The following is a 22,696-nucleotide window of genomic DNA, read 5'->3' on the forward strand; positions in this document are numbered from 1 at the left end:
GAACAAGGTTTCCAATCATTCCTTCTGCCGAAACGCTGACGGCGGCCTGGAGAAGCAACATCACAAGACGTGCGCGGCCCGGTCTCGTCCCCGGAGCCATTCCAAGCCTGGGATACAGGGCCTGGAGTCGGCACAAGAACGATACAGAGCACATCCGCGCGGAGCAGACGCAGCCTGCCCCTATTACAAGCTAACCCCCTGCCAAACTGTCATTTCGCTGTTCAGCCAAACAGGGGACTTGTGTAATAACAACCACAAAACTCATTTAAACTCTGAAAAGGCGACTAATGAGCCCATTCATGCCGGCAATAAATTATTCACTAAACCACTGATCCCACTCAAGAGAAACGACTAAGTGAACTTTAAACACCAAGCAGCAAAGCACCTGACACCCGGAGAGCTCCTGGTACCCTACTGCAGATGGATCTGTCACAGAATCGCAGGAATGAAATACCTGGTTGTGTGTGAAGCCAAAGATGTAAGAGCATCCCGTCTGGGAAAGCGAGAAAAAAATAGATGTAACAGTGTCTAAAATCTAAAACAGTAAACGATTTTGGTTCAGTATTTTTTACTCAGTCAACACTAGCAGTGAGAACTTGCACATCTGTACTGCAGAGAGATATTTAGCAGTGGTGTATAAATAAGGTTGATACAAGAAACCTAAATACAAACACACATTTGTAGTCCAGTTCCGGAAAAATTAAGAATTAATTAAGAAAAATCCCACATCATCAGCTTCAAAGATAACTGAATTTTTATTTAAAATTATGAAAACTGTACACAAATCCTGGAAGATAACCAAGACCAGCTGAAACAAAATCTAAGGCTGCAAAGATATCTGTCAACTCCCGGGACTTTAAGAATGCTAAAATGAGAAATCAAATTGGCAGCAGGAATTAAAACCACTCAGAGACAAGCTCAGGATAAAACAGCAAATAGCATGATAATGAAATTGCATTTGCTATAAATCGGGATGAGTGGTGATTTCCTGTACACTAGTCACAGCCAAATCTCCATGTTCAGTCTGATGACCCACTGGAATGAGAGAACAGGAAGAGGACCGTAAACTAACTGGGTATCAGAAACACAAACCAGAGAAGCTCAGCTCAGTCCTTCCCACCCGGAGTTCAATTACCTGTTTTGCTTTCATGAGCCTGGAAATCGGTCTTCTGTTCTTCAAAAGCTCTTTTTCTCTAGGCACTTTTTTTTTAAATTGGCAAACTTCAAACTAAACTCTGCAACTTCATGGGGCAGTGTGGAGAGCAAAAGAGTCTGAAAAAAACCACACAGCTCCACAATCCACCCGGCAAGCCCTGACTCATCTCCTGGTGTTTACCTGACCGAATTCCAGCACCGCTCATGAAGGGTGTTGGCAGCAGTCCTTCCTTGAAAAGGTGTCACATGTCTTGCCCCAGTAACCTGTCTGGCAAGCATGATCGTCTTGCTTTTCATTGGTAGGACTGCGTTCTGCTTCCTGCGGGCTGTTCCACACCCTGTTGACTTGTTTCAGTAATAACAGTCAGAACTGATGCCGGTTAATTCCAAAGAAAACAACTGACAGGCACACTTGTATTCCAGAGAAAATCCTAATTTGTCAGATTATCAGATCTGAACCTGAGGAAATAGTGAAACTGTACTTATCTCCTTTTTTGTCTGGAAGAGTAGAGAAAGTTAACTAAAATCCAAACCAAACACGCATTTTTATTAACATGTTTACATATGTTACTGATCGCGATTTCGGCATATGAAGTAGTTTTTAAAACTACACCTTTTCAGACTTGGAAGTCTTACAATTACACCCAATATCAATGTTTTCTGCAGAGACATTACATGCCGGTTAAACATTTCTACAATAACAATCTCTGTGGATAAAGGGGGGCATTTGTCAGGGCTTCTGGACACAACTATACCTCCTATAACAAGGGGAAAAACAAGTTGTGGTGTTTAAGTAGATTTATTAATGTGACACAAGCAACATGCTTCATAACATATTCAGTATACATTATTGTATAGGGTAATGTTTTTTGTGACACATACTGTAGATGTCTAGTACCCCAGGGTATCACATCCTTAAAGAACTGAAAGGAAAAAAAAAGGACAGCAGATACAGGGACGTCAAGATTTAAATTTAAGTTTTACAATTTACCCCCAAAAATGAGATTATTCAGAACAAACTTATAAAATATATTAAATCGATTCTCTATCAAGTGGCAGCCAGTCTCTTGACATCTCCAAGTAAATATGATCATAAATGTCTGAAAAGAATTCTATCTCTCTTTTTTAAAAACCAGCTTGATTACAGTCGCACACCATAAAATTGACTAAAATCCCTTTGGCAAAGAAACAAAGGCATAAATACTTGAGGTCAAAGTACCTTTTCTTCTATTGTCAAAGTAAAGACCTGAGGTGTTTATTACCTTATCCTTATCTAACCCTGGAGGACTGCAAGCTGAAACTACCAGCTGTTATCCAAAGGCCTTCAGCTAAGGACTTCCAACAGCCACTTAAGACAACAAGACTAACAGCAATATCCAATCATTGGAAAATTGCTCATGTAGAACTCATCCATAAACAGAGCAACAAAACCACTGTAAACAAACAGGTCTTATGTCTACAAGGTTCCAGAAATGACGGTGGCTCAAATGGCAAATGTGCTGACCCAGGCGATCATGGGTGCGAATGGGACGCATCGACTGTGACCAGGATTCCCCCAGGGGCAGAGCGCAACTGGCCGCGTGCTGCCGCGGGCGGGGTGGGATTAGCCGGCCAGGGCTGTCCCCACTGGCCACGACACGGCGCCCCCTGTGGCCCCCCGGGAGCTTGCAGGCTTGCAATGCTGTGGGTGAGGGTCATGCATGACCCTCCAGGAAGGGCCTCTGCTGCCTGCGACATGCTGAAAGATGAATGGCTGAAGGTGGGAGTGTCATAGAAGTCTGACTGAACGTCCTTATTCTCCCCCGTGTGCAGCCACAGGGTTTGTAGCTGTGAGCTGAGTTAAGAAAAACTCACAATAGGCTATTCCGAATCAGATTGGTGTGACAAAAATAACCAGTATCGCTAAATTCAAATGACAATGTTGAACTCAACATTGATTTAGAAAAGGTAGGTTTTGCTTAATTAACTTGAGGGTTCTTTGAGCAAGCAACAGTAGTAATAGATGCAAACAAACAAAAGTATGTGCATTTCAAAGGGCTTTTGATAAAGGTTCCTCATAAAAGATTAATTCTCAAATTACGTGCGGTAGGCTTTCAAGGTAATGCAAGTGGTTTACGCACACATTAATAAACAGTAAACAGAGTATCAGTAACAGTTAAGTTACTAGAGAGATTTGTATTAGGACCACTGCTCTTCATAATTGATGTCAATGACCTAGATTCCAGTACAGTTAATAAACTAATCAAGTTTGCAGATGATACCAAAGTAGGAGGATTAGCAAACATTATAGATGCTGCAAAATGAAATTCCAAAAGATTTAGACAATTTAAAGTGGGCACACACCTGGTGAATGGCATTTACTATAGACCAGTGCAGAGGGTTACATGCAGGTAGCAAAAACATACCATCTGAAATTATGATGGGAAACACTGAGCTTGAAGAAGCTACCTATGAAAAATACTCAGGTGTTTATGTTGACACATCAATTTGCATTGTCTAGACAATGTGGGAAGGCGATAAAAAAGCAAACAAAATGTTAGAATACAAAGATGAAAGTATGGAATTTAAATCAAGCGATATTGTGTCACAATTGTACAATGCAGTAAGAAAACCACATTTAGAATTTTGTGTACCATATTATAACCAAGTAACAGACAAAATACATTCCCAGACCTAAAAGAATCTCCTGCACTGACAGGCTAAATCTTTATGGTATTGGAAATGTAAGTATTTATAATTCTGAAAGGCACTGACAAAGTCAACACAGTGGACTTCTCCTGAATCAACAGTGAAACGCAAATCAGAACACACAGGTGGAAAAGTGGAAACTGGGGGAAGTGCACTTAAAACTGAAAACAGGAGGATCATTTCCACACAAAGGGTTGTAGGAGTTAAACAAGCTACTCAGCCTCGTTTTCCAAAGTGACACCCTGTCTTCTTTCAAAAACTGTGAGTGAGATCTTCAGATCAATTAGCTACTAACTACCTAATTGGCTAGATGAGTCTCCTATCTCATGTTAAATTCATATGTTTTAGATACAACTTTCACAGGCAACACAAAGTTAAAGCTGTCCATTTCTGATCGAATCCCAATACCCCAATCTTATTGTATTGCTGTACTTGACAGTTTAATCTTCACACTCTTCCAATATGAAGAAAAAATCTGTCTTATTCTGTACATCTGTCATTGCTATTAGACGTGAAATATGTAACTTTTTAATTGTCATTCAAAAACAACTTGCCGGGGGCAGAAGTTTCATTACAATTTAGAAACAATATTGCTTTAATCATGGATGAAAAGCTTTAGTTTTCTCTCTTTGTTTTATTTCCCAAGCACATCACAAATTCAAGCCTGAAGCAAAGTGTTCAGTAATGGTTTCCTAGGCTTGACGAGGAGGGTTACCATCATCAAGTACTTCAGCATTTTATTTATTACTATTTTTAGAAAACATTTATTTTTATTTTTAATGGATTTCCTTTGACTTACATCAACCTCACTTACAGAAAATTACATTGCCTCTGCAGAAAAAAACAACATTGTGTAAGTGATTAGGGAGTCATTAGCCAAGAACAGCAGTTTAATATTTTCTTTAAGCATAATGAATATCATGCTCTATAGCAGTATCAAAAGCAATCCTCAAACTGTCTTTTACACTTTCCCACAAATGCACTTCCAAATTCTACAAATACAGTCTCACTCAAAAGACCATTCTGTCCGCACAGCTGTTGCCCTGGATTCAGGTCAGGGGCGCTGTCTGTGTGGAGGCTGAGTTTGCGTGTTCCTCCTCGGGCTCATATAGATTGTCTCCAGGCACCCTGGTTCCCTCCCGCCTCCCCAAGACATACAGGTGAAGTTGGATTGAACCAGATAAGATTTTAAAATAAAACCCCCGGAAAAGGTTGGCGTAGCACTTTGAGGAGTACCATCTACAGCTGGCCTATATCACATTCACACAGGTAAAAATGGACTACCTGTTTCTAAATAAAAGAATGTCTGCGTAGTGCTTTACAAGCAAGCTTACTTTCACAACAACAGCAACAACACAGTGCTAGTGCTTCTGCCTGCAGCTCATTCAGAAGTCACTACACTCCTACTAGACTTACGCTGCTAAATTTAATTATTTCCCCTGACACAGAGTGAACAGGGAGTTTGACTGATAGCAGTCTATACTCAGCGGCTCTGTGACATAAAATTACTGGGAAGCAGTTAAGGATTATCCAATCAGTTCAAGTCATATTTACCACAATGATATACTGTAACCTAACACCCAAAGTACATAGTCTAGCTCCTGGCTCTCAGGAGTGAGTCCTTTCTCAAGGGTATTTTCATTTACCACTGTGCTCTACTCTACTTCTACTCCACTTCAAGATAAACCTATCACTCAGGGGAAAAAAAGTGTATGTCCAAATATACTAACAGTAAATGGAAAAAAATACATTTTTTTAAGTTGCTATTAAGAATTTAAATTTGAACAATAGAAGCCAAGGAGCCCTTTTCATTGCCAAATGAAAGACAAGCTTGTGAATAATGCTCAGCTGTACGTTTTGTACACCTTCTTTAGTAACTAGCAAGTACCAAGAAGGCTTTCAAGAACAGACACATCATTCCTTGTCATAAGCTGAGACTTATAAAAACATATTCATACAACACGTATGCAAACTATTGTGTACTGTCTGCATGTACAATGTTAACCCCATAATTAAATCACCTTCATGTCCATGCTTTCCTGCTTAGCCCATATTAACATACTTGAGGAAAGGCAAAATCAAAGTTATTTGCCATGACAATTATTAGAAATGATTGAGCTCTGTAACTGCTGGTTCACTGCAGACCTTTGGCTTAGGGATACCTGCTAGTTCAGATGCGATAGGTAGAATCACAAACCCACTGAAAATGATTTAAAAAGCACACATGAATTAATGTATCTTCAAGTGAACGGAATATCAGATATGCAGTGATGCTACATTCATTCAAGTGCTGTATTCCTACTTCTTCAATTTCCTCTTAATTTACCAGCGTGACATTTTGCGAGGAAAAAAAAAAAGTTTACCTCTATAAAGCACCAGTCAATTAAAGCACACTAATGAAAGGATACCAACCATCCAGGTCTGAATACACATTCCACCAAAGAGTTACAGGGCAGTCTATCAAATCAAGGAATTTTTCTCATTTTTCTACTGGTCTTTTGGACAACAGTTATATCAACGCCGATACGATATCTTCAAAACAGGACTGTATTTAGGCCAACCCAGTACTCTGCCTTCACATCAGCTGTCAGGGTGCATAATACAAAACTCCCTCTTTGGATTACTCTCCTTACATGGGGGGGGGGGGGTGACCCTTATAAGCTCATATTATGGATTTTTCTAACATCTCATCGGAGTGAATCCAAATATTTTTCCGCTCCTTCTCCGTGCAGTGTTGCCTTCACCCCATCACACCTTGAGCTCTTGAGCTGCACAGCTGGTGCTCCAAGGACGAGCAGGCGCTGCTGTCAGAACAGAGCCGGCTGCTGTTTGCTGCAAGTGTGTCGCTGTGGATCGCCTGAAACACGTACACGCTGGTTACCTTGGAAACCAGCACAGCTAGGGTAGAGTGACAAGCTGTGTTAATTCCTTCACCCATGAACCCCAGGGGAGCAGTAACATTCATCTTCATTTCCATTTGTGTCTAACACTGCATTAAGAATATTATTTTTCCACTACAGCTTTGCTAAACATCACCGTTTTTTTTCCTGTAAAATATGCATCACAAATAAAAGTGAAAAGCTAAGAGAAGAGATTAAACAGCACAGCTAAACTGTGATAACACATTACTACATAGAAATATATATACCTATATATATACTCTTAGATTTTATTTGCTCATGCTTATTTTCTGTTAACACCCCCCCAATCAGTACATTACACATCTCATTCTCTGTATAAACTCTGTAAAAAAAGGTTCAGAGTGGTAAGGTTGAAGAAAAGTGTTAGTATTAGTTTTCCTTTGCAGAAGAACAGCTAAAGAAAAGCCACTATACCAAAACAATGGCCTTAACACCTGACTTAACACACTGCTAAAAATGTACTTCAAGTGAACACGCATGAGCATTTGAACGGCATGTTGGATAACCTTGGAGAGGCTCCCATTAGTGACTAAGGGCAGCTCCTGAGCTATTTCTCGCACGCAGACCAGTGACTGGACTGGTATTGTTGTTCTTTCAGGTGATTTCAGTGCACGTGAGGTGACCTGACATGACACAGCCTGGGCTGCCGGTTCCAGTGGTGCCGGTTTGTAAGCCGGACACCGGCATCTACTCTTGAGGTTCGACCCTCATTCCCTGGGGGTCAGAGCTCTGAATATGCTTCACAGTGTGCGTACCCAGGACAAAGCCCTCCTGCTCCCCAGCTTCTCCTCCAGAGGGTGTCATCTCCAGAAGGAAAGCTGAGTGCAACGCCTAGAAACCCACAAACTGACCTCTGCGCCACGGTGGTTTACAGTTAACCTTTCTACATTCGACAATCACCAGCGAAACATCGCTTTTTCTTGCTAGCACTTACTGAAGGCCAGACAATACAGTCTGAAATCGAGCAGCATTATCTTTTCAATATAAAACAGTGTCTGTGAATACCATTGCCCCGGTAAAGGACTTGACTAATGCCAAGGATCAATCAAGCACAACCGTTCTATGAAAGGAGTAACAGAAGGAATTCTAATCTCATCTACCATGGAACGGAGCACCAGTCATCTCCTCTCTTTGAAGGACAGAAAGATAATTATTTCACTAACTCTGACAATGGGCTCACTCCTGTAAAGCTCCAGTACTGCTGTTTCAGATTTCTTTCAGGAAGAGCGTTGAGAGCTAAAGGAGCATACAGAAATACAGTCACCTAGGTACAGCAGCTACAAGACAGAACTTCACCAGGCACTCAACACTGCTCACCAGCTCTCGGGAATACCAAAGAAGACAGGGAATTCAATTTCACAGCAGACAAATGCCAAGGGACACAGAATCAAGCCTTAGAAATGCTATCTCTTGGGAATGCTTAATGAAAATTAAAACAACTCCTATGTGTCAGGTTTGGTTAAATTAATATTTTAACAATAAGATTTAACACACAAAAAGCAGCCATATCACCCCGCAACTCACAATTGGTAACCCACTGAAGCCCAGCAGGTGTGAGCCTGGTCAGGACCTGGATGGGAGACCTCCTGGGAAAAACTAAGGTTGCTGCTGGAAGAGGTGTTAGTGGGGCCAGCAGGGGGCGCTCACCCTGTGGTCCATGTGGGTCCTAATGCCCCAGTGTAGTGACGGGGACACTATACTGTAAACAGGCGCCGTCCTTCGGATGAGACGTAAAACCGAGGTCCTGACTCTCTGTGGTCATTAAAAATCCCAGGGCGTTTCTCGAAAAGAGTAGGGGTGTAACCCCGGCGTCCTGGCCAAATTTCCCGTTGGCCCTTTCCAATCATGGCCTCCTAATAATCCCCCTCTATGAATTGGCTTCATTACTCTCTGCTCTCCTCCCCACTGATAGCTGATGTGTGGTGAGCGTTCTGGCGCACTATGGCTGCCATCGCATGATCCAGGTGGATGCTGCACACTGGTGGTGGTGGAGGGGAGTCCCCATTACCTGTAAAGCGCTTTGAGTGGAGTGTCCAGAAAAAGCGCTATATAAGTGTAAGCAATTATAATTATTATTATTAAAAAGGACACAACTGAATTCAACCTCCACCCTTCAAATGTACACTGTGTGCGGCTTCCTGCCACTCTGAGTAAATAACTGCTCTTTTAAGAAACTTTTAAGAACAGAGCAAAAACGTATCTGTCTGAAAGTCTGGCTTTGAGCGCAGCAAGAATGCAACTGTTTTAATCATAAAACATCCCATACGGGCTACTTTTGGATTGATTTTCAGACAAAAAACTACCCAAAAAACTCTCTACAGTGCCATGGTCGCCAAACAAATCATTACTAAGTGATGGAAAAAATATGTTTAGGAGACAATTCCCAGTGTTTCTCTTTACTTCTGGAATTCTAATCAGAATACTATTGCTTAAATGATAAGTGTTACTAAATGACTACAATAGTTGTATTATGTGTTACGTTTCATTACTAAATTGCTCTCAGACATTCCCGATCTGTACAATAACGCCCAACAATGCAATTAATAGTGTTGCACAGAAGCGCTGCAGGTATCTCAAGTGCATTTAAAGGATTATAATTGTTCGAGCCTGATTGCCACTGGGACTCTCAAGCAGGTTTGCTCATTACTTGAGCCAGTGCTTGAATCAAGGCAGGATTACAATGACAACAGCTGTATCAGAAAGGAGTTTGAGGATTAAACAGAACAGGAAGGGAGATTTTAGCTACATAATCAGAAACTCTAATATAAGCATATGAGCAAAGCAAGGCAATAATAAAACATAGAAGGCTCTTTGGAGTAAGACAAGAGACGTCAAAGGTGAGTGAACAAGCTTTTGATTAACCTTTTTTTCTGGAGAAAAAGGTAGATCCTTTATTCGTCTGGCCATTATTGATATACTTAAACGTTAGATTCTCCTGATTCTGTGTGAAAGTCAGGGGGAAATTAGATTTAAAAAGCTGGTATCATAGAACCCAAGACAACAGCCTTTACTCAACATGGATTCACAAAGTATGAATGAAGGAGTGGGAACTCCATTGTACAAAGAAACCTTCACAGGGAGTCCATGTTACACCAACGTAGGACACTACATTGCACCTTGTTGATCTGTTTGAGGAGAGTGGAAGTGGGCTAAGGTCAGACCTGCTGCTCATGGAAACACTTCTGAGAAGCTGCACGGGGCCTCAGATGGGGTTACTGAGATTCACCTTGAGATCATGCACAGTAGTTTCACTTTGGCCTGATATAACCTGCAGAGGACCACCTAGGCCAGCCATGGCACCAGCAGTAGAGCAAAATTCACTGGCTTCAGCGTGGGAACAACACCTGTGGAATCACAACAAATACAGAATAATGGCACCCTGAACATTGGGCATGGGTTTTCAGATAACATGCATACAACTTTGGTCTTCCTTAATTAAATTATTAGATATTATAATTGAATATAATAGCCAGATGAATACCCTTATGTTATGGATAGCTATGTATCCCTTATGGGAGCAATTTAATTTATAGGCATTTCATTATTATGTATAATGAGAAGAAGGGGAATCATGACCTCTTAACCACAGAGAGCAGAAATGTACCCTTCCTAATTGACTATACCAGGCAAGTTGGGTACGTACAGTACAGTACAGTACAGTGCAGTCTCTTCACTGCACACAGAAAGAGTTACTGTATCGGTGCACTATACCATGCAGCTCAATTCCCATTTCTGTCGAGAGGGAGAAATCCTCCTAGATGAGGTTGTAAAGTAAAGTCTTAATCTTTAATCAGTGCAGCTGGATCAGCAGTGCTCATTCACGCACCAGCGATAATGCAATCCTGTACCTCTGGAACGCAGGGATGGGAGGATGCAGGAGACAAGTCCTTCACTACATTTCTTTCTATCATTGACTCAACTGGGACTGCAGTCACACAGGGGAACGGCTCCGCTCGATGCAGGCTATGGAGACAGATACCTTCAGACACCTTTGTTCAGAAACCACCGAGTCTGGTTTTTGATGAAACGGTATTCCCAAGGCAACAAAAACATGCACCAGCATCCTAGCACAATGTGCTAAAATAACAAATACATTACTTTGTTAATAAGCATTACGTTTTTTGTTATTTCCCCCTCACTCAGAATTCAGTAAAGCAAAAAAATAATAAAAACGGTATCATTACACCTGGCAAAAAACAGTACATAAACGTTATAATCTGCAAAGGTATCAATATTCAAGTGTTAATTGATTATGCTATAAAGAGTAAATGACAGAACCTCAGAGCTCAGAGCTGCTAGTGCTTTGTGTCTACAAATCTGAAAGGTTGGAAAAGATGGTTTAGCTCCAGACTACATCTATAATGATCCATGGGATTATGAAACTTAAGATAGAATAAAAAAAAATGACCTACCTAACCTCAACTGTATCTCCAGAGGGTCTGGCTCTCCTGCATTTTGCGAGTTTCCACAAAATGGTTCAGCTAAGAAAACTGAGCTGCCGCTCCTTCCCTTTGGTGACACCAAACCAGACCCTGCTGAAGAGGGGAGACGAGGCAGGACATGGGACCGGGGGCCGGCACTGCAGGGCTACCCCCTGGCCAGCTGTGGCACGAGCTGCACTCATTAACTCGCATCCAGGAAAAGCCTTGCACACTGACATGAGAAAGCACGCAGGCACCAGCATGACAACAGAACACATGGGATGTTCCACATACAGAAAGGCTAAAGAACAGTTGAAATGTGTCTGTATTTTCTGATTTCTATTTTTACTCAATATTTACAATTCCTTTCCCACAGTATCTTTTAGCTAGGCACACCATCTGTTTCGCGTGTGTAATGTCTTTGAAGTTATGCACGTGTGTTCCCACTTGCATATTAGTCAACGGCAACTGTTTACCAAAATATTAAACATCCAAAATAAAGGCAAGAAAAATGAATATGCTAATGTAGAGAGAAAAATACTAGATATAATAGTTTTCTTTAATCTCAAGCCAAAGATCACCTTAGAACCATCATTAAAATCATTAGTGTGTATAGCACCAAGACACAGTAGTTTAGAGAGGACACGATTAATGACAAACAGAAGACATCTGGCTGCCACATCTTGCAATTTATGAGATCAGTTTTGAGTATAGCCGAATTGCTCAAATATCATGTGCCCTAATTAGAATGGTTTCATTGCTTCTAATTTGGAGTTAAGGTTAATTCTTACAAGTGATTTCTAAATTAAACAGAGTACATGCAAAGGTGAACAGTACTGAACTGTAAATTCTTGTGTCAACAATTCTAATCGTACATTTATAAAATGCAAATCATCTTCTGAGCCCATGAAACAAACTATCCTGCCTGAAACCCCCACTAGTCAATCACTGCTGATCTTTAGTACTGCAGTGTGTGGGGGTAAACAAGCAACAGACTCCATGGCACTGTTTGGGAGCAAAGGTATCCGGGCATGTGCAGCCTGACCTCCCTGAAGTTCCTCCGTCGTTCAACCAGTGAAGCTTCTCTACCTTATCTGCCGTGTACTGGGGAGTCTGGCACATACTGTAATGGCTGTCTCATATCACCCAGGAGGGAGCTGCACTGGATGAAGTGGACGAAGTCCCCTCCTATACTGTATGTAAAGTACTTTGCGATCATTTGGGATGAAAAGTATCAGATAATTTGCATTCACATTCATCTTTACGTTTATGTTTGAAGCAGTCATAGAATACCTTAAAAACTGGAGAAGAGAGCAATATGAGTAGTACTGAAGGGCAGAAACACAGGAGGTCCACGCATGCACACCAGCACTCTGTGAAATGTTTACCAACTCACTGCAGAGGCCTAGTCTGTGAGGTCACGGCCCTGCTAACTTCTCTTGACACAGACCACAAGGTAATCAAACAAAACCCTTATCCTCATAAACTCCAGAAAGTCACTTCATTTGGAAATACACCTGCGGATCGTTTCAGACTGTGTCCACCACACGTGAATCCAAAACTCCTTACCTGCACCGATACAAAGCACGAAACAAAAACTGTTCGGTAAGCTAGTTAGATGCCTTATCTTGTAAATGGTTACTTTTTTTTTCCCAACAGCCATTTTCGGACAATCCCGGCTGAAGTCTGGAGCTGGCCCATGTGAAAAAGCGTCCATGCCATGGGTCCTACTGGAACACGGATCATTTTCACAAGACGGGATCAACTGCAGATTCAGCAGTCAGCGTTCAAGTTGTATATGTACTGTATATATTTAAAGGCAGGATACTCTTGAAAAGTCAGGATAACACATCTCAGGTCGTTTGTCTGTCACTAGTGTTTATACCCACTACTGCAGCTGCTCGAGCAACCAGAAGCACAGAATCCGACAATCCTCCTCTGACACAGTTGCTAAGCAACGCTCAAGCTTCTGGTCTACAGCTGATGCCTTCAAACTGCAAAGGCAGGATTTATCATTACTTAAGACTTTTATTTGATCTAGATAGATTAACAACCTATGAAATGCTCAGCACTGTTTTTCATTCCCCGCACTCTCCACTGAAATGGGATGTGGGGAAAATGCACGCATGGAGAAAATCATTCCCCAACATGTGCTACAGTGTTCTACATAAGTGCTTCATATTTTCCATTTACCACGGGGAAGCAGAGGTTTTCCTAGTGAGCCTCTTCCTCAAATTAAGGGCAGAGTTTGGCACAGGTTGCAGCAAACATCTTGAATAGAGCTGGCTGGGACACGCAGACGACACAGTGGATTAAACAGATCACTGATTTGTCTGAGATAAAAACACAGCTCCTCACGCTCACTGATGAAATGCATTCTCTCACTAATTGTGCCGTCTAATCTCCTGCGATTGTACAGAAATGTAAAGGCACCAGTGTCTGCAAACACAGACTGTACACAAGCTCCTGCTTTTCTGAAACTAATCAAAACACAGCTGCTGAAGAGGAATAATGTACAGAGAATCAGGACGATGGATTGGCTGCAGAGCGGCTGGATCACTACCCTGACAGGCGACTGCAAAGCCACACCTAGGAACCTGCTGACACACTGGTTTTGGTTTAACAGCTCTAAGATACGCTTACAAATTTAAGTTTTAAGTTTAAGCTATGTATAGATTCAGTTTGACTAAATTCATTTTTTTCTAAAAGTTAATATTTCTCAGATTTTTCAATTCAATTGTTTTCTAAGGTATTCCGATACATGTTCCAATTTTTTTTAATGTAGGCTTGTCAGAGAAAAAAAACATCTGTATCTGTAACACTTGAAACTCTAGGTGTTAAGATAGCCTGCCTGAATGTTATTAGAATGAACAGCACCTAGGCCTTAACACAATTCTTAAACACTGGTGACAAGTTTTGTCTTATTGTCTAGAACTTGTATGTTCAGTTTAACACACAATTTAGTATTTCTTTCCCTTTCCCGAGTGGTTTGGTTTTTTAAAAAAGGGTGCTGTCGATGCTTGCCCTGCCCCAGAGCGGACACGGGCAATCAAGACCCAGGCAGCACTGCAGCTGCTGACCACAAACAGCACACCCCTCACCCACTCTCTTTCCAAGGTTTACCAGATATTTTTGCACACCTGAAAAAAAAAAATGGCAAAATGATACCTCATGGAAATGTGTTGGAGGTCAGTAAACGGAGTGAGAAAGCCAGTAAAGGAATACCTAGTAATGCAGTGCTATTCCACTGTTTCCGACAACTGCATGGCTCAAATTACTTGAATAATGTACTATCCCGTCATCTGTCCAAGTGAACATAAACAAATGTTGCAAAGGTGTTTATCATCCACTACCCTCTTGTACAGAAATGATATATTAAAACTTTTGTATTGTCCAAAATAAAACTGTGTCCAGCTTTAAAATCACACCCAGGCAGGTGACATCAATGCCCTCCTTCTCAAACCTGTACAGCATACTGCAGGCTCAGAGCACACCTGTTAAAGCATCAAGAACAATGTCCAGTGATCGCATCTGAGGCCTGTAATTAGACCTTTTCATGCAATGTAAGTGAATAACTTTAACAGCAATAAACTGAAAGAAAGAATAAGAAGAAAAATTCTTTCAAGAATTGGTCTCAAGGAAAGTAAATACGAGAAGGACAGAACTCATATTTAATGTTATAATGGACAAAAACAGACTTTAAAAATGTCAAAAAACATATATTTTATATTTTTCAAATTTATATGCTGTTTCTCAATGACAATATTATAAATATCTTGAATGACATGAAAAATACTGAAGCTCCTGTGAAGAAATGTAAAATTTGCTTGCCAAGGAGCTACGCAAGCCTTCATATGCAGCTCTGTCAATAACTGATATTGTTTTGAGGAAGGAATTTCACTGAGCATGAAGCATTTGGTAGGGCAAAAAATATTTCTGCTTTTTTAAGATTTCAATACATGATGCAGAGGCCTCTTCTCTGGGAGTTTCTAAAACCTCATAGATCTTTCACTTATCTTCTGCAAACAGCCTGTGGCTGGCTGTCACAAGCCCAAAGTTTGCTCTTGTTGATAACACCATAGCAACAGGAGGAACAGCATACTTTAACTTTACAAGCAGGGTGACTAGCACACGCCCTAATTGGCTTGTTTTGCAGTGTAATTTAGTTTAAAAAGAAGCAAAGTTCACAAGTTTATGGCAGAAATGTTTAGCTACAATTTCAAGACACTGTAGAACAGAAACTGATTTGTGCAGAATCTTGACTTGCATTTTTTATTTCTGGCACTCAATTAAATTCCTCTTAGCAGCTGGGAAATGTACAAAAATATATATAACCTAGTTCCAGAGGCAGCACATTTTTGTTGCTATTGTTTTGTCTACAGAAAACATAGTTTACAAGAATATAATGGATGACCTTCTCTGAAAGCCATTCAATTTTTAGTTCATTTAGGAACTATTTTAATTTAATTTATTCTAATCCATAAGATATCAGTATTCCTAAATCACAAACTCTTATATTACTTATTATAACTTATTAGAACTAATGTCGCTACTAATCAAAGTGAGTTTCTATTCGTAACACCAATGTTACATTCCGAGAACATCTGTCTCCTTCAAACAGCAAACACTTTTTACGCAGATTATTCATGAGATACAGGGTGTTGTACAGTTGTGCTGTCTCATTGTACAGCCTATGCCTTTCTAGAGTTTAACATCTGGAACAATGCCTATGAATGCTTAAGTTTACATTCACAGAATTTAAATGTTGAAATGGCCAAACAAGATTGAATGGTCAAGGAATGTGACAATAAAATAAAATAAAATGCAGGAAAGAAAAAAAGCCGATTTAATACTGTTCTGCAACAAATTTGACTTGTATGTATGTCGAATTGCTTGGTATATTCTTCAAATAATAATACAGTTTGTAGACCCTTATAAAAGTCAGCAGTAGTACTTCAATGTAAAGTTCAATTAAAATGTAAAAGCATGGAGAGATCTAGTGAGGCATCATCAAATAGCAGGAAACTATCCCAAGTAAAAGCTATGTGTGGTAAAAGCATTAGGAACTGTAAAATACTATGTAACTGGGGTCAAACTCCCTGAAAGGAAATGAGGTATTAGGAGTGGGAGTCCGGATAGTGTCAGTTTCCAATGCAAAGGTTAATCGACTAGTGGATATATGTACCAATTTCCACTCATTAGAAAACAAAGGGGAAAATGCAGACATTTGGTTCATTTGGTTACTGGGAACACTCCTCTCTCCTGGAAACTGGCACTGTTGGACAGGACCTTCCATGACCAAGAGAGTACTACTAGAGTAATACTACTACTATCAGACCACAGTACCCTGGAGAAAGTACTGCTGCAGATAGTTATTACTCAGAAATAAGAATGTATAAAGGACTATCTGCAAACAAGCAAAGACCAGACAGACTGACAACATGGTGAATTTCATATACTCATCTATCTGATGTCAAATCATAACTACCCTATTTGTATCATTCCAGGTAAAAAGGAATTGATTCCTTATCTAAGAATTGTAATTGCACACCATTAATGCCTCTATTTTGGCAGAAGCTACAGCTGTGTCATCCAGTCTGATGATCTTTAAATAAGCAGACTCAATTTCTTTAGACAGCCTAAAAACTAACACACTGCAGGCCAGTGAGTCTGCTCTCTTGATCTGCTTTTCTATGACGATGAGATGAATGTGTCTGTGAAATGTGTCTTGCAAACTGCAAAGAAAACTGCTCCTTTATCTGTGAGACACCAAAAACACCCAAATATCATGATTCATGATTCATCATTAACACAAACTAGTTTTCTGTGTTTTTTCTAATTTTATGTTCTGTGTTAGAGACCTAACAGACTAAAAGCAAGACGAATCACAGTTTATATATACAGTAGAAGCCCAAATCTTCCTGAACCTTATCTAAAGGATATGTTGCTCCCCCATCAACCCCCAGCAATAAGCTGCCTCATTTCCTCCATAGGTGCTAATACAACTAGAGTATAGAGAGTCTTGCTCCAATGTACAAAGAATTATTTTTGACTTTACGCTGTCTTCATATAAGGAACACATTTTGACTATCATGTTAAAAGAATGAATAATAACTTGCATTTACAGTATGTTACAATGTACCCACTGAAAACTAAAACTGTAAGCTTCTACAATTTTACACCACTTTTCTTTTATTGAGACATCTTAAATAATCACATTACACATGTAATCATAACAAAAGAGCAATTTGTAATGTAACACTTATCTAAGCAATCCTTTCCCTTCTTGAGTTAATGATCGTTTTGGCTGAACACTAAGTACTCGATCACTAAAACTACTTTTCTCCTCAGTTCTGATTAGCTCATTCATGGGACTAAATTCTGGACCGTCGCTTTTGAAAATTGTCTCTTTGCAGGGGTAAATGAACAGTTATTGAGTGAATACGGGTCAAGTGGACCAAGGGCACTCCGCTAAGTAACACTGAAGAAAAACTATTATGTGTAGCACTGAAAGAGGAGGGGGAATTAAATAACACTTTGTAAAACCACACTGAAGAGGCTGAATTTGGGAGCGCAGTCCAGGGGTCTAGGGGCTGCATTAGATAATTTGCACATTAAAGGACATGATGTGACACAGTTCTGAAGACTTGAGCAGGCTTTTAAAGCACCAGACTTAAACCTCAGCATAACATATAGTATAACACAGTAACATGAAAAATTTCTTTTAGCCATCTGCTTGAGGAGTAAATTAGACACCCATTCTACATTTCATAGCTTGAAACATCTTCTAAAGGCAAAGAGGCTTTTCTGTCTGAACCTTTAGTTGCTCTAAGGTGTGATGTGCTGAGTGGCCCAACACTGCCCTGTTTGTGTGAACAGAGGAGCCGAACACAGCACCATCCCAGAGGCTTGTGAAATACAGCTGTACAGATACCAAGATCTATGTCCTTTTCAGCACCAAAACAAGAGAATGCAATATAAATGACATATGGGACAGGTATAAGGTCAGTAGTGGATATGAAGGCTGCTGCTTCAACCCTCTTGAGAGTTTTCATAATATGGAATATGAGAAATATATCTGCTTCTCACATGTTCTGCAATAAGACCTGCAGAAAAAAAGTGTGTGAAGGTGAACTGGATGCAGATTTTTATTGACAGGATTGAATTTAGTGTACGCTATAGTGCCATAAGACCAAATGTACTGTATGTTTGATATGAACAAATCAAACAAGTACTCATCTAAAACAACTAAACATTTGGGCAGCGGTGCTCATCTTAATCTATGCAGTTTTAGTCTCTTACTTCTTTAATCAGTTTCAGTTGAATTCTTTCTTTCCTAGATTAAAAGTTAATCAATATAAACTCAATGAGATTAATAAATGTTACGAACAAACACCTGATGCTCTACGGTAATCTATCTGGGTGAAATGAAGCACACTAACAGACATGAAAAACATAACAAATGCTATTGGTTATAATGCTCATTTTTTCACTTTTAATGCCTCACAGTATACAGTATAACCACAGTATACAGTGAAACACATTATTCATAGTAGAAATGCTGCTGTATAGAAATGTAAGGATTTAAATCTAACAAATAGTGTGTGTGATGTATGTCCTTTTAATGGTATGATATACCATTACAATCTCATGGTCACCCTTGAATAGCCAGAAGGAATTTAGAACTGCTGTGGGAAATCAGGACAAGCCTTTTTCTGGTGAACGTTAGCAGTCTTGCTTGATGGGTGCTAAATGCCCTTGTTGTGTGAAAAGCTGAGGACAACAGCATCAGCCAGTACTGATGCAGACTCTTTCAAGTGTTTCTAAAGCAATCACCTACCCTGCATACTCACGAAACTGCTTAACCAAGAAAGCACTTCACTTTAGCCTCTTCCTTTCATAAAAGTACTTCTTCATACACCTCCTGCAACTGAGCAGAAATCCACAAGAATATGAGACAAAATAAAATAAAATCATGTGAATAATTTACTACACATGCAAGCTCTCTAAAACACAAAGCATACTATTCTGGACATGGTGCCTCAGTTCAAGATGGTCACATTCTTACATTGGTACGAAGTTGTTTCTCATCAGAATGTATCACACATTACAGGACTCCCCTCTTCACTCAGACCTGACATGCTGGCCTCACTGATTACACACTGATCAAGGCCATGTTAGCCCTAGTTGAGGCCTACACCACTGACCTTTTAATCCAGAGGAGCTCTTTGCAATTGGCACATGCACAGCTAATTATTTCCCAGATCTTTCCTTTGGGCGTTTAATTTTCTTTGAAGGAACTGCAAGTGTTTACATCACATTGGAAGCTGTTTGTTCCTCTCACGCTACCAATAAACAGGACAATATAAGAAACATATTTACAGAGATCCACAAAAAGACAAGCAGGAGCATAGTAAGTGGCTTATTTTCCATGGATATATCCTGCAGCCTAGTCAGACAAAGAAATCCAGACTTTATAGGTGGGTTACGTGAGCAGTCCGCGTGTGTTCTGACGGTAAAACATTTATAGGATTTAGATTTTGCAACAACATGGAAATGAGGCCACATTAAGATTATTGCAGTCATATCTAAACAGCTTTCTTATCATTGTCCACAGTAGTTTTTCATTATTTGTTTTCTTAGTTACTCTCCTGATGTTTTGACACTTTCTTCATTATGTCCTTCATGCTTTAATACTGTACACTTTCCTGTGCTTTGCAACACTGTTGGATTTTAGAAGGGGTGGTGCAATCTGAAATTATACAAACTGGCTAGTGGTACAAGCTATCTGAAAGACCAAATAAACTGCAAGGCTGCAAGGACAAGTTTTACCTTTTCAAAGCTTGAGACAGTTACTATTATCATTGTACTCTGTCTTAAACAGATATAGTATATGAACAACAGCCAAGGAGAAAAAACATGTTAGTGAATTCATTTCATACTTCCACAACTGTCTACGATCAGCTAGAAACAAGTCTAAAAAAGTTGTAAAATGTAGTAATACAGAAATGCATACCGTAAGCAGGCAGAGATAACACAATTTTTACACTTGTTTTATTTTGTTTATTACTATCATTAAAAACCCAATTAACTGAGAAAACATGTCAGGTTTCACACACGTAAATGTTTTGTTAAGGTAAAAAAAAAACTTCCCCCATAGTTATCCACAGAGTCAAAATAAGTAATCCACAATACTTCCTTTTACTTTAAAGAAAACAAGTGGCTGACACATTTCCTGCCAACGGACTTTCCTCAGATAAGAGAACACTCCCGTCAACAGGATATCCTTTACTGTGAACATGGCTACACTGCATGCTGTGTATAACTTCATTTCTCTGGGTACATAGTGAAGAATCCAGCTCTGAGCATGGTGTTAGATAAAACAGTCAAAAACAGTTCGTTCAGCTCAACCTCAGAACTCAAAAAGAACTCAAGTCGTAGTTTTATGCCTGTGGTAAACAACGGAACTAAGTGAGACCTTCAAATGTTATTGGTCACAAACTGCATTAATAGCCACCACAATACTCCTGAAATCAATGAGAAAACGCTGTATCAGTATTACAAATAGCCAGCATTTACATCACTTTGCAGTAACAGACACTGCTACCAAATGCTCACGCATACAAGACCGATATATACTGTTTAGAATGCCTCAGGACAGAGCACTGCTTGATACCAGAGAGATAAAACTGGCTTCTTCCCATGTTTCCCACTGACAGCTGAGTTCCACGCTCCTGCCTTCCCCTCGCTCACAAAAATAGCCATTCCTATGGTGTGGGGTGAACGGCTTTCTGAAAGCCCACAAAACAAGCCCCGTTACACGCTGGCCTGAGAAGTGCAGATCTGAATAAGATTTATGAAAAAAGTTTGAAAATGATAGCAAACTCACAGCAAGTAGAGAGTACATTTGAAGAAAAAAATGACCTTCATGAGACAGCTGCGTTGTAATGTTTCAGCAGATGCTAATGGGAGAACTGGCAGGAGTGAACACTTTCTGCAGGCATCTGTGATGACATGCAGACGTTTTTTGAGAAAGGGGGGCTTATCTTTGTCTCTATGGTAACTGTGTCTCTGGGTGGTTATTAGAAACCCTGAACTTCCTGTGCTTCTGCAAAGCAACCAATCAGGTGTCTTATTTTTATAGGCGTATAAAAGTCATGCTATAGGCAGTTCTCATCCACATGAGGGGGCACTTGAAAAACTGAGACCCATAGGAAACTTACTGTTAGAAAGACAGCTACAAACTGAACTACGCAGACAGCCAGTTAGAAGGTGTGCGAATGTTACGATGTTAAATGGTAAGCTGTGAATAAAGTTTTTCTGACATGCACAGTTAACATTTTATGCTACAAAATAAGGAGCAATTACTAAATGCAGCAGCTACATCATCTAGATTTTTCACAACTCAACTAAAGGCTAAACAATAAAAGCATCCATTTCTAAAGGCACACAGAAGAACCCACTTTTTTGCAAGTATGTAATACAAGACTGGGAGACATCAATCACAATGTAAGAAGAGCCACCATAAAAACACAATGCCAGTGTCAGTAATTCCTTGGCAGAAGTACAAGATTATGGCAAGAGAATTACCAGGAATGAAAGACATGCAAGAAAGTCTGGTGTCCATACAACCACATCAGTCAGAGCCCAACGACACCATTCCACAATATCAGTTCACTCCACTCATATTCCTGACTTCATACAGATCCTTCGGTGTTTCACTGGAGCCGAAAACTTTATGCTTGTTCACTAGCACCACTCACATGATTCAATTCCTATACAGCTAAAAAAACACCAGGCACATTTTAGTAGTAAACGAGACACAATTTATACCTTATCTATGTATCTTTCTTGGATTTTTGTCCATGTCTTCAACTAAATCAGTAAAACAGCAATGTGAATTCCTGAATGAGACCCACTTTGTTTCGATACAATGAGAGCACTTCATGTCTGACAGTCTCTCCAGGGGCTCAGTACAGGGCTCATTCTTTCAGGATTAGATGTACATAACATCATGACAATCAACAAGCTGACACTGAGAGCTGCGGAAAAGCAAAGCCTGCAATTACTGAGGAAGACCCAAAACATCCCAAGTACATTCCCTGAAAACAGGGCCCCAGTAAATACACGGGTTTCAATTCTACTTGATTTCCATCTCAATTGCGTAACTAAACACAGTTCAGTTCCATTACAGCTCCTCATTGAAACCTCCTGTCCTCGATGCTCAGTCAGATGGTCCGTCGTATCTGTCCTGCCCTTCAACACAATGATGCACATGACTGTTGCCGTGCTCTTAAACACATCAGCCTCTACGCACTTCAGAGTTTTCCATTAAGCAAACACATGCCTCTTTGCATCAGTGCCCTTTATTATAAAACGGGCTGTTTTGTTTTTGAAAAAAACAGCAAGAAGTATTTTCATGCAGCATAACTGCTGACCCAGCATATATTAAACTTCGCACTCACAACCTAGAAAGAAAAGTGGGGTTGGTTCTGGAAGAAAATACCGCCT

The 22,696-nt window shown here is 40.1% G+C and overlaps 1 protein-coding gene across 8 annotated transcripts in view; it reads right to left on the minus strand.

Annotated features, from left to right (window-relative positions):
- Positions 1 to 22,696, minus strand: part of foxn3 (forkhead box N3) — a 77,612-nt gene that overhangs the window by 54,409 nt on the left and 507 nt on the right. The window contains exons 1-5 of one of the 8 annotated variants that reach the window (XM_088647504.1): positions 21,075 to 21,209; positions 19,026 to 19,115; positions 11,177 to 11,299; positions 10,613 to 10,727; positions 9,991 to 10,108 (exon numbers count right to left, since the gene is read on the minus strand). The exons of 1 other annotated variant lie outside the window; for it this stretch is intronic. The gene's annotated coding sequence lies outside the window, so the exon portion shown is untranslated. Of the gene's footprint in view, positions 1 to 1,135; positions 1,385 to 9,990; positions 10,109 to 10,590; positions 10,728 to 11,176; positions 11,300 to 19,025; positions 19,116 to 21,074; positions 21,231 to 22,696 lie in introns of those variants that run through there. 6 more of the 8 variants (XM_088647505.1, XM_088647506.1, XM_088647507.1 and 3 more) reach the window with 6 other exon arrangements.

The sequence above is a fragment of the Lepisosteus platostomus genome, chromosome 10 (genome assembly GCF_059453375.1).
Source record: "Lepisosteus platostomus isolate fLepPlt1 chromosome 10, fLepPlt1.hap1, whole genome shotgun sequence".
NCBI classification, from domain to species: Eukaryota; Metazoa; Chordata; class Actinopteri; order Semionotiformes; family Lepisosteidae; genus Lepisosteus; species Lepisosteus platostomus.